The sequence below is a fragment of the Phascolarctos cinereus genome, unplaced genomic scaffold (genome assembly GCF_003287225.1).
Source record: "Phascolarctos cinereus isolate Bilbo 61053 unplaced genomic scaffold, phaCin_HiC Scaffold_1;HRSCAF=81, whole genome shotgun sequence".
Classification (NCBI taxonomy): Eukaryota; Metazoa; Chordata; class Mammalia; order Diprotodontia; family Phascolarctidae; genus Phascolarctos; species Phascolarctos cinereus.
The window spans coordinates 108,017,923-108,032,142 of NW_027555514.1; the positions used below are offsets into that span (position 1 = coordinate 108,017,923).

Here is a 14,220-nt window from a genome sequence, read left to right on the forward strand (position 1 = left end):
CATATCTACAGAGTATTAATGTTAATCTATAATCCTTCATTTTTATATACCAGTTCTTTTTAAAGTTATTATTACTTATGCTCGTAGCCTTTCCTTTAATGAAATTTCTCTACCTTGATTTTTTTTTCCCTAACCAAACTTTAGTAGCTGATATTCAGAGAACATCCAATTTTGGTGACAACAAAGGCTATAAACCTAAGGCTGCTTCTTTTAGAGGGGAGAAATGTTAGATTTTGATCTTCTTTGAAATTGATGTAGTAAATTTGAGTTCAGATTTATCAGAATTGAATTACTTCAAAGATTAACTTTCTATTGAATTTGCCTCTTGGAATACCACCATGGAGGTTTTATTAGCCAGATCATTGAGAAATTATGTTCTTATAGAAAGCTACACTTATAAGAGTGTAGATCAACTACTGTTTCATTAGTTTGGAAGAAAGCCAGAGTTACGAGCAGAAATTTATAAAATTAGTAAAATCACAACTAATGGATTTTCTCTTAGTGGATAGAGCACTAGGTCTAGAGTCAGGAATACCTGAGTTCAAATCCAGATTCAGACACTTAGCAGTTGTTGACCCTGGGAAAGTAGCTTAACTTCTGTCTGCCTCTCCTTCCTCAGCTGTAAAATGAGGATAATAAGCACACTTACCTACCAGGTTTGGTTGTGAGGCTCAAGTGAAATTATAATTGTAAATCACTTAGCATAGTGACTGGCACAGAGTAAGTGCTTTTTTAACTGTTAGCTGTTGTTATTATTATAAAATGAATTCCATAAAAGCAGAATTTAGAGAGCATAAGTATTTAAAATGTAGCTGCTTATGTGGGACAGTATGTTTACCTCTTGTGTTGACAAATGACTGTCTGCAAAAGAATATAAAGTACAAGACAATAGTAAGAAAATTCAGCAAATATTTATATAAACTTTAGTCCACATAACTCCTATGTAGCACTATAATTTATGGAGCATTTTTATACATTATTTCATTAGCTCGTGATAACTTTATCAGGTAATTTGTGTATTGCCATTTCCATTTTATAGCTTTGGTAACTAAGGCTCCAAGTATATTTGTGATGCCCAAGATATCATAAAACTACTAAGCATAGCTAGTACTTGAGTACAGGTCATCTTCCTTCAAATCTAGTGCTCTTTCCAAAGAAATAAGCCAAATGAAACGTGGAAATATCCGTAACTGCAGCATTTCACAGAATCTCAATGTGGGATTCAAATACTAACCCATATCTGACCTGGGTGCCTTTCTACAACATGTCCAACCAAGTGATAATTCAGCCATCACTTAAAGACCTCAAATGGGTAGGAACACATTACTTTTATGGGTAGTCCACTCCTCTTTAGAATAGTTCTCATTAGGTTTTTCCTCTCTTGAACCTTAATCTGCCTAACTTCTTTTCATTGTTGTACCTTCTGGAACCAAAAAAAAGAACAAGCTTAATATCTTTTCTGTATGATAGCCTTTATGATAGACACTTATCATATCCCTACCAAGTCTTCTCCTCAGTTTCTTCAGCAAGTTCTTTTATTACGGCCTCTGATTTCATTTGTATTTGATCAACCTAGGTAGTTTCAAGCTTATTGATGCCCTTCCTAAAATGTGGCACCCAGAACTTGAACACAATATGCCACTTACATAAAACTGAAAAATTTTTGCACAAATAATCAATACAGTTAAGATTTGAAGTGAGACTATTAACTGGAAAAGTCTTTACAGCAAATTTGTCTGATATCTAGATATATGGAGAACTGATTCAGCTGTGTAATAATAGTCATTCCCCATGAATAGGAAGTTCTCTAGGGAAAAAAAAATTCAAAACTAATGGCAGCAATAATGTGGGAAAAAATGGTCCAAATCACAAATGATAAGAGAAATGCAAATTAACTCTGATGTACCTCACATCTAAAGATGACAAAATAGGAGAATGATCATTGTTGGAGGGGCCACTTTTGGAAAACAGGCATATTAATGTACTATTAATGGAGCTGTGAATTAGGCCAGCCGTTCTGGAAAGCAATTTGGAACTATATCCAAAACATCACTAACAGTGCATGCCCTTGACCCAGCAATACCATTAACTAAGCATAGACTCCAAAGAGATCAAATAATGAAAGGGCCCATATGTATAAAAATACTTTTTAGCAGCACTTTCTGATGTAGAGGTAAAAGACTAAATGTTCCAAATGAGACGTGGAATTTCAGACACAGCCAAGATGTAGATTAGTTTTACATGACCATCCTTATTTGTTACAAAGAAAGGTTTTTGGAGGTTTGTTTAGAAACATCAGGGAAAAACAGGAGCTAGTGATAGAGATTCCAAAAAGAAAAGAATGTCATTGAAGCATTTTATTAGAAAAAGGAAACAAAAGTAGATATAAAAACAAGAAAACTTTGAACTCATTTATTAAATTTATCATATACCTTTTAGAGCTTCACAGGTTCGTATACAGTCCCCCTTTTTGTTCTTTGTATATGGAAATGGTTGTGTTAGCGTTTATGACGTTCAGAATAATAAAACCTTGCTGTGTGAGAGAACCATTTATCACTGTTATAAAGTGAAGCAAGTTCAGTATGTCCTGTCATTTTTTAGGTTTTTCTACTGTGCATTTAACATTGTTATGTCAGGGACTGTGTTAAGTGCTTTACAAAGATTATCTTACTTGATCCTCACAACAACCTTGGGAGATGCTGTTATTATCCCTGTTTTACAGCTGAATAAAACCCAGGTAGATGTTGAGTGACTTGCCTAGTTAAGTATCTGAGGCCAGATTTGAACTTGGGTCTTCTCAACTCCTGGCTGGACACTCTGTCCACTGTACCACTTTTGGCATTTAGTGAAAGTGTCGATTATTGAGTGCCACAATCTAACAAGAGCCCTCTTTTGGGACTGTAGGACTGTGACTTAATTCATTGCTCTCAACCTTATTCTGATTAAAAACATAAATACCTGTGCTTCATTTAATGTTGGATGAAGCAATAGCTTTTGTAATTGGATTTTGTAGCACACCATAATTTGAACACATTGTTGATAGGAGTAGTAATTATGGATAAAGTTCCCTTGAATGATCAAATGATTAACATCAGGACTTTTCTAGGTCCAGAAGTTCATTTATTTTAACATGCATCTTATATAGAATTCAGCCCCATCTTGATCAAATTTCTATAATTTTAATATCATAAAATAATAAGAATTACCCTAGCATTAGCACTCTTTGTAATACTAGGTATAACTTATAAATCATATTGTTCTATGTCAACAACAACATAGAATAAGAGATTTTATAAGATTATAAACCTGTCTTCCTCGCCTGACTGTATCCAAATCATGAGCTATAACATTATAAATTTTTAAATGTTTGCCTCCAGCATTCTAAATTTGGGGTTATAAATTATAGCATAAAGACTAAAATGTGAAGGTTTAGAAGGATGAGCTTTCATTCGGCAAACTCAAATTTGCTTTAACATTTATCCATTTTTTATATGGTGCATGTTCTTAGTAGACCTTAGTAACATAAAATCCCTTAAATGAACTATAATATAGACATTCTAAATAGTCCATATCTTACTGTGAATCATCAAAAACATGTGAATTAAGATTTTTAATGGTGCTATGTTTAAATTCAAACCAGTATATCTGTAAGTCCCTGCTAGGGACAGTATGCCATGTGATGTGCTGAAGTACAGAAATGAAGAACAGCAGACCATGCATGCCCTCAGGAGTTTTTAGGCTTCTCTAAGTACATGTGACATATGCACAAAGAAGTGTGACAGTGCTAAGTGTGATGGGGGCAAAGAAGAGATCCAGACAAATTGTTTGATGAATATTTGAGGGAAAGAACTCCTTCAATAGGTAATGTTCAATCAAGGAAAGTTTCATCTTTTAAATGACCAAAAATAAAATACTAAGAACCAACTGTACTGATGGAAACAATAAGGGCAATACATAATACCAGTTAATTTTTAATAAATACAAAACATGGATTTTCTTTCCCTTAATTTACTATTAACTTATTTTCTGTGTACTGTGGAAAGTTAAAAGGCCAGTTACATCAGAAACCAAAACTATCTCATATCTGATGCCTCAAGTGAGGTTTTTGTAGGTTAAGACCCTGAAATTCTGTACTATGTTATTTGAAATATGTTATTTTAGCCTGAAAAAAATGTTAGGGCAGGTCCATGAAAGAACTAAATATACACTTATCAGAATATCTTACCTTAACACTTACATCCTGGTTGGCCCAGCAGAATGATTTGGCTGAAAAATAGATACCAAAAACGTTTAATGAAATACATGTTTAGTGAGGATTATTTAGGTTTGATCAAGTAGTGGAGAATACTGGCTGAAAATATGGAGATTTCGTTTTGCATATAATTGGGTATAACTGATTAACGTTAAGCTGCTACTTTTAGCAATAGTTGACACACTCAATTGCATAGTGAGTCAACTCCCAGTCAAAAACGGTAAATAGTATCCTTATAGTAAAAGGAGAATACTTGTCTTGTTTCTTTGCTTACTTTGAAGATGTGGAAGAACAAGTATAACTCATCTAATGATTATATTCAGGTTAAAAAGAAAACCTTGCTAGGACACAGTCTTATGTGATTGAAATGTAGAATTTTAGAGTTAAAAGAAATTTTTAAATTATTAAGTCATCTAATACAACTCACTCATTTCACGAATGGGAAAACTAAGTCCCAGAAAAACTAAGTGATTTGCCTGACTAGTTATTAGCAGTCGAGACGAGTTAGATTCCCCTGACTTCATTTAGTGTTCTTATACTACCCATGTTACCTCTCCATGTCAGGATAAGCAGAGTGCAATATTATGTAAAATACTTATAAAACCTATCTTAGTCTTATAAACTTTTTAAAATAGAACATTTGAGTGGTATAAAAACAGTAGGTAAAATTATTTTGAAGAATCATAGTTTCATAGTTTAAGATTAGGTTATTCCACAAATCTCACAGGTGTGTTTTATTAAGTTCATTTTGCTTCCGCTGATATTGGTGTTCTTTTCACCATACTGCACTAACTCTTAGAACAACCTTCTCTGAAGAAACTTATACTCTCGTAAAAGGCCTTTATAAAAGCTTTAGTGATATGTACGATGTCAGTAGCAAGCTACTGACCAATGCAGTATGGTAGCAGAGCAGTTTTTTTTTGTTTTTATTGTTATTTTCTGTTTATTGCATCAACATAGTATCCCATGTATCCCTTTCCACATCCAAAAGCCATCCCATATTACAAATAGTGTTTTTTTTTGGGGGGGGGGCTAGGCAGTGGGGTTAAGTGACTTGCCCAGTGTCACACAGCTAGTAAGTGTTACATGTCTGAGGCTGGATTTAAACAAATAGTATTATTTTAGAGAAGAAAATAAAACCAGCAGAACTCATTGATACAGATGCCTCCCCAGAACTCTGATCAACAAAAGGGTTAACCATGATTCCAGAGGACCATGAGGAAATTATGTTGAAGCATGATTCTCACCTCCTAGCAGAGAGGTGATTGACTCGGGGTACAAGGGAAGACATATTGTTTTGGACATGACCAATGCAGGCATTTGTTTTGTTCAATTATGCATATCTGTTACAGGTGGCCATAGGTTTGTCTTGTTATACATTGGGAGATTTCATTTATGGTGTTACGGAATAAAGCAGAAAAGAACCTTACAATTCATTCCATTAATTTTACAGATGAAGAAACCCAGTTAGTTCCAATACAATTTTGACTTAACTTCTGTCAAGTTAAATGAACTTATACTATGCGAATAGTTGGGTATTGCTGAAAAAAGTGACAGAAACTGTATTCTATTAGGTACCTATTCTGTTCAAGTCCTACTTTAATGTCTTATTGTGGCATAGAAATGATCCTGACTTTTCAAGCTATGTCAGCGGATCAGGACTTATAGTATAATGGCATAGATAGAAACTGTATATATCTTATCTGAGGACCAGCCAAGTTAAGTTCTGAAAAGTTTTACCATGAGATTGGCTCTGAGGTGATGAAATGTTATGCCATGACAACTCTGCAGAGATTGTCTCTTAAATTGTAGAGAAGTTATAATCTGTTTCAGTTGAGGACATTGCCCATATATACTGACAAAATCATAGAACTTTGAAGTATTCGAGCCTTCAAAGTCATGTGGTAGGTATTATAGGGAGTATACAAATGACTAAAAATTTCTGGCCTCTATAGAATGAATCTAGTAAGGGAGATGACATGTATAAATAATTATAATACAGTATATAAGTACCACAGTAAAGGTACAAAGTAATGTAATAACTCAGAGGAGGAGATCATGTCTGCTTTATAGGAATCCAAAAGGCTTCTTGGAGTTGGTAGCATTTGATCAGGACCCTGAAAGATGGGTAAGACTTCAACTAGTGGAAACTGAGGGTAGAGCATTCCAGGTGGAAGAAGCTTAAGTCTTGGTCAGGATTTTTTAAAGCTATAGTAAGGAAATAACAGGTGGTCCAGTGTGGCAAGAGCATAAGGCATGTGAAGCTTAACTTCTTTCTATTCCTGGATTAACATTCTTTTTATACCAAAAGTCTGCCACAGGTAACTTTTTTCATATTTCCTAATTTAAAGGGGAAAACATTGCAAGTTTCCATTTTTTCAAAGAATTTCTATTCACATTGCCTAAAACTTTGGGGAAAATGAGACCAGACTATTCATCTCCTGAAGGCTTTAGCTTTTTATCCTTAATGTATCCCTGTCCTTTAATGTTTTGATTTTGTATTTCTTTTCTGCAAGTTTCAGTCTGAGCAACTATTTGATCTAGCAGTTACTGTTCCCTCAGGAAACTTGCCTAGGCTACTGGTTTCATTCAAAAATTATAAGTGGTATCTATCATCTTTGATAGAAATATTTATTTAAGCTGAAAAGGACTAGAGTGAAAGGCAGTGTTCCATTTTATGTTAGATTGTTGTGTTAAGAGTTTCAAATACTTGATTATATGTTATGGTAATAATTCTTAATTGGTTATAAATCTTCCTTTCATGCAAGGCTAACAAAATTTTCCAGGACATACCTGCTTTATTTCAGATAAATACTTTCCCTTCCTATAGAATCCTTTAATCCTTATAATATCAAAAACATTTCCTGACACCCACATCTTAACACTTAATCTGTCTCATTTATATTGTTCATCAAGTAATTAGTTTACTACTTTGATTTTTAAATAGCTCAAACACATATTGGGCATGATATATCAAAACAGTTTTCAAAACAACTAATCTCTTGACCCCTTGGTCTCTTCTATTTTATCTTTCTGTTTGGGGGAATGAGATGTTAAGGGTACTTTTTTCCAACATCAATAAGTCAGCAAAGGACTTGTCTAAACCACCATGAGTTTAATTGTTTTCTAGTAGTTTCTTACATATGCATCTTATTTCCCCAACTAGATTTTTGGTTCTCTTAGAGCAAAGATAATGATTTTATGTTTCTACCCCCTATGGTACCTGGGTACACACATCCAACCTTTATTAAACTTATAGGTTAAGTGATGAGTAAAGTAAGTTCTTCATTTTTGAAATCTGTTTTGTTGGGGCAGCTAGGTGGTGTAGTGGATAGAGCAATGGCCCTGGATTCAGGAGGACCTGAATTTCAAATCTGGCCTCAGACGTATAACACTTACTAGCTGTATGACCCTGGGCAAGTCACTTAACCCCATTGCCTAGCCAAAAAAAAAAAGTCTGTTGTGAATCCCCCCAAGTTGATCTTTACCTTGACAACTCCTGTCACCTTCACCAGATTATTTGACATAAACCTTGCCATAAATATATATATATATGTATATGTATATATATATGTATATGTATATATACATATGTGTGTGTGTATATATATATATATATATATATATATATATATATATATATATATATATATATATATATATATATATATATATATATATATATATATATATATATATATATATATATATATATATATATATATATATATATATATATATGAAGAATGAGAAATGCTGAGGTTCAACTGGTCAGAGCAGCCAAAGTAGTAGGCTTTCCAATGGGAGAATTTCTTAAAAACAAAGAAAGGAGATGACGGAGTAGGTCAGAAAACTTTGGAGTCTCCAGATTTCCTCCACAAACATACCCACAAAAACAAACCAGAATATCACCTCAGAGTGAAGGTAGAGTAGCAGAAATAAAAGTAGAGTAGTTGTCCTCCTAAGACAACTTGAAAAGACTCCAGGAAAGACCAGACCTCCCGGGGTGGAGGATTGGCCTGAGTGAAGTGCAGACACCTCTAGGCTGACTGTGCTGAATCAACAAACAAGCCCTGGGAGCAGCTGCATTGGCAGCCTCAGCCTTGGGAACTTTCACCTCAGGGCCAGTGTTGGGGTCAGACAGCTGAGTAGGAGAAGACTGAAGGATCTTCCACTGTCGTGGGACACTGAGCACAGCTGTGCTGGCCACACATGGTCCCTGGCTGCATCTGTAGGGGACAAGGAGCTAGCACATACCTAGTGAGTACAGTAGCAAAGGGACAGGGACCCCACTGGCAATGGGCACTTGTAGGAGAGCAGAGTCCCTGGTTTCAGTTCCAGGGCAGAGAGGACAGTTGGTTTGCAGCCACTAAGAGGGACCACAGGGAGCAAGAGCATTTGTGATACAGCAAGGCTGAGAGGGCCCTAGCATGGCTTAGGGGTACAGCAGAGTGCCCAAGGTTGGGGCTTGGTAACAGAGTTCAGAAAATAACAGAAGGACCTGAGGCTTGGGGCATCATTCCCCCACACCTCAGGACTAGAACTTGATTATAATAATAAGCTGCTAAAAATAAAAATAAAAGTGAGTTAAACAAAGGAGAAAGAACACATCCATAGATAAATACTTTGGGATTAGAGATCGGGGCTTATATTCAGAGGAAGGTAGTGGAGCTAAAAAAAGCCACTCTTTTTTCAGTGAGAAACATCAAATGGTCACAAGCCCAAAAAGAGTTCTTGGAAGAATTTTAAAAGGACTTTAAAAATTAAATAAAGGGGAGCAACAAAAAATTAGAAAAAAAATTTTTAATTTAAAAAAAAATAATTTTTTTAAAAGAACAGTCCAAGAAAATGAGTAGGAAGTCAACCAACTGGAAATAGAGAATCAAAAACTTAAGGAAGAAAATAATTCCTTGAAAACTAAAATTAGGCAAAGGGAGGCTAATGATGTTATAAGACACCAAGAAATAATGAAACAAAATCAAAAGAATGAAAAAATAGAAGGGAATATGAAACATCTCATCAGAAAAACAACTGATCTTGAAAACAGATCGAGGAGAGACAATATAAGAATAGTTGGACTACCTGAAAGTTACGATAAAAAAAAATCTTTATTACAAGAAATTATTAAGGAAAATTGTCCCAAAGCTCTAGAACAGGAAGATAAAGCAGAAATGGTGTGTGTGGGGGGAACCACACACACACACACACACACACACACACACACACACTCACTCACTCTCTCTCTCTCTCTCTCTCTCTCTCTCTCTCTCTCTCTCTCTCTCTCTCTCTCTCTCTCTCTCTCTCTCCCTCTCCCTCTCTCTCTCTCTCTCACCACCTGAAAGAGATCCCAGAAAGAAAACTTACAGGAATATCATGGCCAAATTTCAAACTCCCCACACTAAGGAGAAAATATTGCAACCAACAACACAAAAAGAAAACAATTTAAATATCATGGAGCTGCAATCAAGATTACTCAAGACCTAGCAGCTTCTGTGTTAAAGGACTGTAGACCTGGGAACACTATATTTCATAGAGTGAAAAAGCTGGGGTTAGGACTAAAGTAACTTACTCAGCAAAGTTAGGTATAATCCTGAATGAAAAAAAAAATGGGACATTTAACAAATTGAAAGACTCAGGTATTTGTAACAAAAAGAGCAGAATTTAATATAAAATTTGACATATAAGATCCAGGAGAAATATATGATAAACGTTAAAGACCAATCATAAAGGGACTCAATAAGGTCAAACTGTTTACTTATTATTTGAGTAGTTTGAAAGAAAGGCTTGGGCTAAGCTGTGTATGATAAGATGATTCTAAAAAATAAAACTGCTTAAGGAGAGATAAAAGGGAGTAATTATCTCATACAAATGAGGCATGAAAGGAAGAATTGATACAGAAGAAGCAAATGGGAGGGGAGGGCTGGTAGTTCTGGAATCATGCTCTCATCAGAAATGGGTTAAAGAGAACAACATATGCATGTAGAAGGGTATAAAAGTCTTCTAAATTTATTTTTTTAATCTTTTTTAAATTTTATTAATTTATTTTGATTTATCAGCAATCACTTCCATATGCTTTTGAGTTTAAAATTTTTCTCTCCCTTCCTCCCCACCACCCTCCCCAAGAAGGCGCACAATCTCGTATAGGCTATACATTTACATTCCTACTAAACATATTTTCACATTAGTGAAGTTGTAAGTAAAAATTAAAACCAATAGGAGGAACCATTAAAAGAGGAAACAAAACTCAACAGAAGAGAAAAAAAATGATATCTATTCAGCTTCCATAGTTCTTTCTTTGGATGTGGAAAGCATTTTCCATCACGAGGCTTCTGGGGATGTCTTAGATCCTTGTGTTGCTGATTAGGGTTATTGTGTACAACATTCCCTTGGTTCTGCTCTCTTCACTCAACATCAGACCATACAAGTCTTTCCAGGTTTTTCTGAAGTCAGCCTGTTCATCATTTCTTATAGCACAATAGTATTCCATTACATTCATGTACCACAACTTGCTCAGCCATTCCCCAATTGATGGGCATCCTCTCAATTTCCAATTCTTTGTCACCACAAAAAGAGCTGCTATAAATATTTTTGTACATGTGGTTTCTTTTCCCATTTGTATGATCTCTTTGGGATATAGCCCTAGAAGTGCTATTGCTGGGTCAAAGAGTATGCACATTTTTATAGCCCTTTGGGCATAGTTCCAAATTGTTCTCCAAAATGGTTAGATCATTTCACCAAAAAAGTCTTCTAAATTTAGAAAGAAATAAGACGCTAAGGGGATAGAGGATAGGAAGGGACTTTTAGAGGGGTGTATAGATTGCTGGTACTTAAAGAAAAGCAGATTCAGTTAGAGAATGGGAAGGCAGGTAGAGACTTGTGAAATCCCCATTATTTGAGAACCATTTGCTTTTTGTTACTTGAAGAGTTGATTGCAGTGGTATTTAGATTTATTTCTTTTTATTATTTTTAATTAATTTATTTTGAATTATCAACAATCACTTCCATAAGCTTTTGAGTTTTAATTTCTCTCCCTCCCTTCCCAAATCCCTTCCCAAGACAGTACACAATCTGATATAGGTTATACATATACATTCCTATTAAACATATTTTCACATTAGTGATGTTGTAAGTAAGAATTAGAACCAATAGGAGGAACCACCAGAAAGAGGAAACAAAACACAACAGAAGAAAAAAATAGTCTGCATTCAAACTCCATAGTTCTTTCTTTGGATGTGGATAGCATTTTCCATTTAGATTTATTTACATTGAAAACTTATGATTTTCCTTAATACAGATGTGTCACTGAGACTACTTTTAGACTTATTTTTGATAAGTCATTTTTAGGCTTATAACTGTAACAAAATAGGGGTGGGAAAGAGAAATGAAAGAGGAGGAAGGGTTCTTGTTCAAATGTAAGATTCCTCTCTAGTGTAATTAACTGCACATGTAAGTAGTGAAAGACTAGAATGGGAGCAATAAGAAAAGGACACTGACTCTGGCAGCAAGAAGGACTGGCTCACATCCCATCTCAGCCATTTCCCAACTTCTGTTACTGTGGACAAGTCACTTATCCCTCCAGGACCCATTTCCTTACCTGTAAAATGAGAGTATTAGACTAGATGATCACTGAGGCCCCTTTTAGCTCTAAATCCATGGAATCTGTGTGTGCCATTCCCTAGGCAGGAGATGCTGCCTCAAAAAGTTTGTCTGTACCAGGGAGTGCTGTTGATCCATCTAAAACAACTGGATTAACTTGAAAGTGGGGGGAACTCTTCTCTTGAGGGTGGAAAGAAAGAATAAGTAGATATAGCAGCCATGCTGTGTTGAAATGAAGTTAGATTTATACATGAGAGAATACCACATAACTTTACATCCCACTTTTAGGAGTAGATATGTGAATAGAGAATGAGAGTGATTGAGAATGAATTAGGGATGTAAGAAGAGGAAAGTCTGGAGATACTGAGGATCCTATGCTAGAGAATCATGTTGAGCAGTGCAAGGTCATGGATTGAATTGACCTCATAAAAGTAAGAGGAGGATAGCATGAAGTAGTTGACCATAATGCATAAGATAAGGAGGGAGTCCATTGTAGTAAGGAAAAAGCTAATGAATTTGATAAAATGGGACAAGTTGTATAATTAACATTCTCTGTGAGAATAGTTTTGATAGGCCTTTGGGGTGGAGTAGGAGAAATGGCAGGGAAGTATGTTTTGGGGCAAGACAAGAAATGCCAAATTAAAGGTCAGGGATAAAGATGGAAGGCTTTGGAGTCAAAGAACATGAGGTCAAATCCAAGAGAAGTCACTTATCCTTCCATAGCCTCATGAGGAGGTTGGACTAGTTAATCTCTAGGGAGTCTTGCAGTTCTAAAACTATACCAAGTTAGAAGACTGTGATTTCTGAAAGTCTAGAACACTGGTTTCCCAAGTAGAGATCTAAGGGGTCTATGTATGGCTTGACCCATAGAGTATATTATCAACCAAAGGATGAGAACATTAATTGCATGCTATTTTTACCTACTGTTATCCTCTAACACTCCCCTACCCTACCCTCTGCATGGCCCCAGCCTTCCCCACCCCTGGGATTGGTGCCCCTCCAGGAAATCTTGATGTAACAATTGCCTGGGGACTTGAAGTGCAGGTCTGACAGGAGTCATACCACTACTCAGTAAACTTAAGTGGCTTGGCTCCCTTTTCTCAAGGATCAGATGTTTCATTTTTCATCACATCTGTTTTTTATGTCCATTTTTGTGTAATTTTGTAATGCACATAATTAATGGTACAGTCATATAGATATATAATTTATAAATAAATATATGCATATTAGGGATGTATACTCAAAAAAATAGTTTGCTTTGACTAAACAAAAGAGTTTGGAGACCACAGGATTTAGAGGGTAGTCTAAGCTGAGACAGTGATACTATGGGGGATGACAAAAGGAAGACTATAAGCCATGAAGTCATCAAAGAAGGATCACAGGATCATAGTTTAACAGTCAGAAGGGATCTTCTTGTCTAACTCCCTCTTTTCAGAGATCTGAAACTGAAGCCCAGAGAAACTGGACAACACACTAGTAAAAGCTGTAATTAAAATGGAGGTCTTGTAGCAAATTCAGCACTGCTTCTGTTGTACCATGCTGCCTCTCCAGGTGGAAATGGGTATCTGGAGGTGAGATGGCATGGTAATAAAATGGACTGGAAAGAGAAGGAATCAGTACAGTGTCTTCATTGAGATAGGTTACAATTTGGGGATGAGCTCTAACCTTTTTTCTGTCATGGAACCCTAACCCCCCTTTGGCAGTCTGATGAAACCTATGAGAATAATACTATTAAATAGATAAGATAACATTCAAGGAAAACTTATCATATATTGAATACAGTCTTATCAATATTTTGTAAAAGGTACATAGACTCCAAGCTAAAAATCTCCAAATTAGGGCAAGGAGGTTTAGGGAAGAGGTAAAGAATTTGGTAAATAAAGGAGAGCATACACACAGTGGAGCCAGTGACAGTGATTAAGGGGAAAACAGGACAAGGTAGCATCTGGTGTTGGAGGCCCCATGAACAAGAACTCTGGGCTGAGTGGGCATACCCAGATGATGGTAACATTGACACAGGGCGCACGAGTTATAGATGTTGTCTGTGAATGAGAGCAGGTTAAACAAATAGACTTCATGGAGATGAGATAGGCTGATGAATATAATATGTGTGTGTTCATGTGCACACCCAAGTACAAAGACTACGCAGCTCCAAAGAGATCTCGGCCATTACACATAGATTATCCATGTGATAGTACTTCCATGAGTTTTTTTTCCTTAGCTTAGGTTTTTAAAGTAGTGGTAGTCCATCAGAGAACTAGGATGGAGGAGAGAATATTCTCCATAACCTATAATGTATTATTTTAAGCCTATATTTTTATCAAGTGAGCATTATCATACATCATCCTTAGGAAATTCATCTAGTTTTATAT

General features: G+C 35.7%; 1 protein-coding gene and 1 long non-coding RNA gene across 2 annotated transcripts in view; one reads left to right on the forward strand and one right to left on the reverse strand.

Annotated features, from left to right (window-relative positions):
- Positions 1-14,220, forward strand: part of MTPN (myotrophin) — a 62,764-nt gene that overhangs the window by 44,651 nt on the left and 3,893 nt on the right. The gene's annotated exons all lie outside the window — the stretch shown is intronic.
- LOC110216350 (uncharacterized) overlaps positions 1-14,220 on the reverse strand; it is a 95,782-nt gene that overhangs the window by 31,616 nt on the left and 49,946 nt on the right. Inside the window, exon 3 of the long non-coding RNA XR_002326730.2 lies at positions 4,226-4,266. This is a non-coding gene — a long non-coding RNA (uncharacterized LOC110216350). The remainder of the gene's footprint in view (positions 1-4,225; positions 4,267-14,220) is intronic.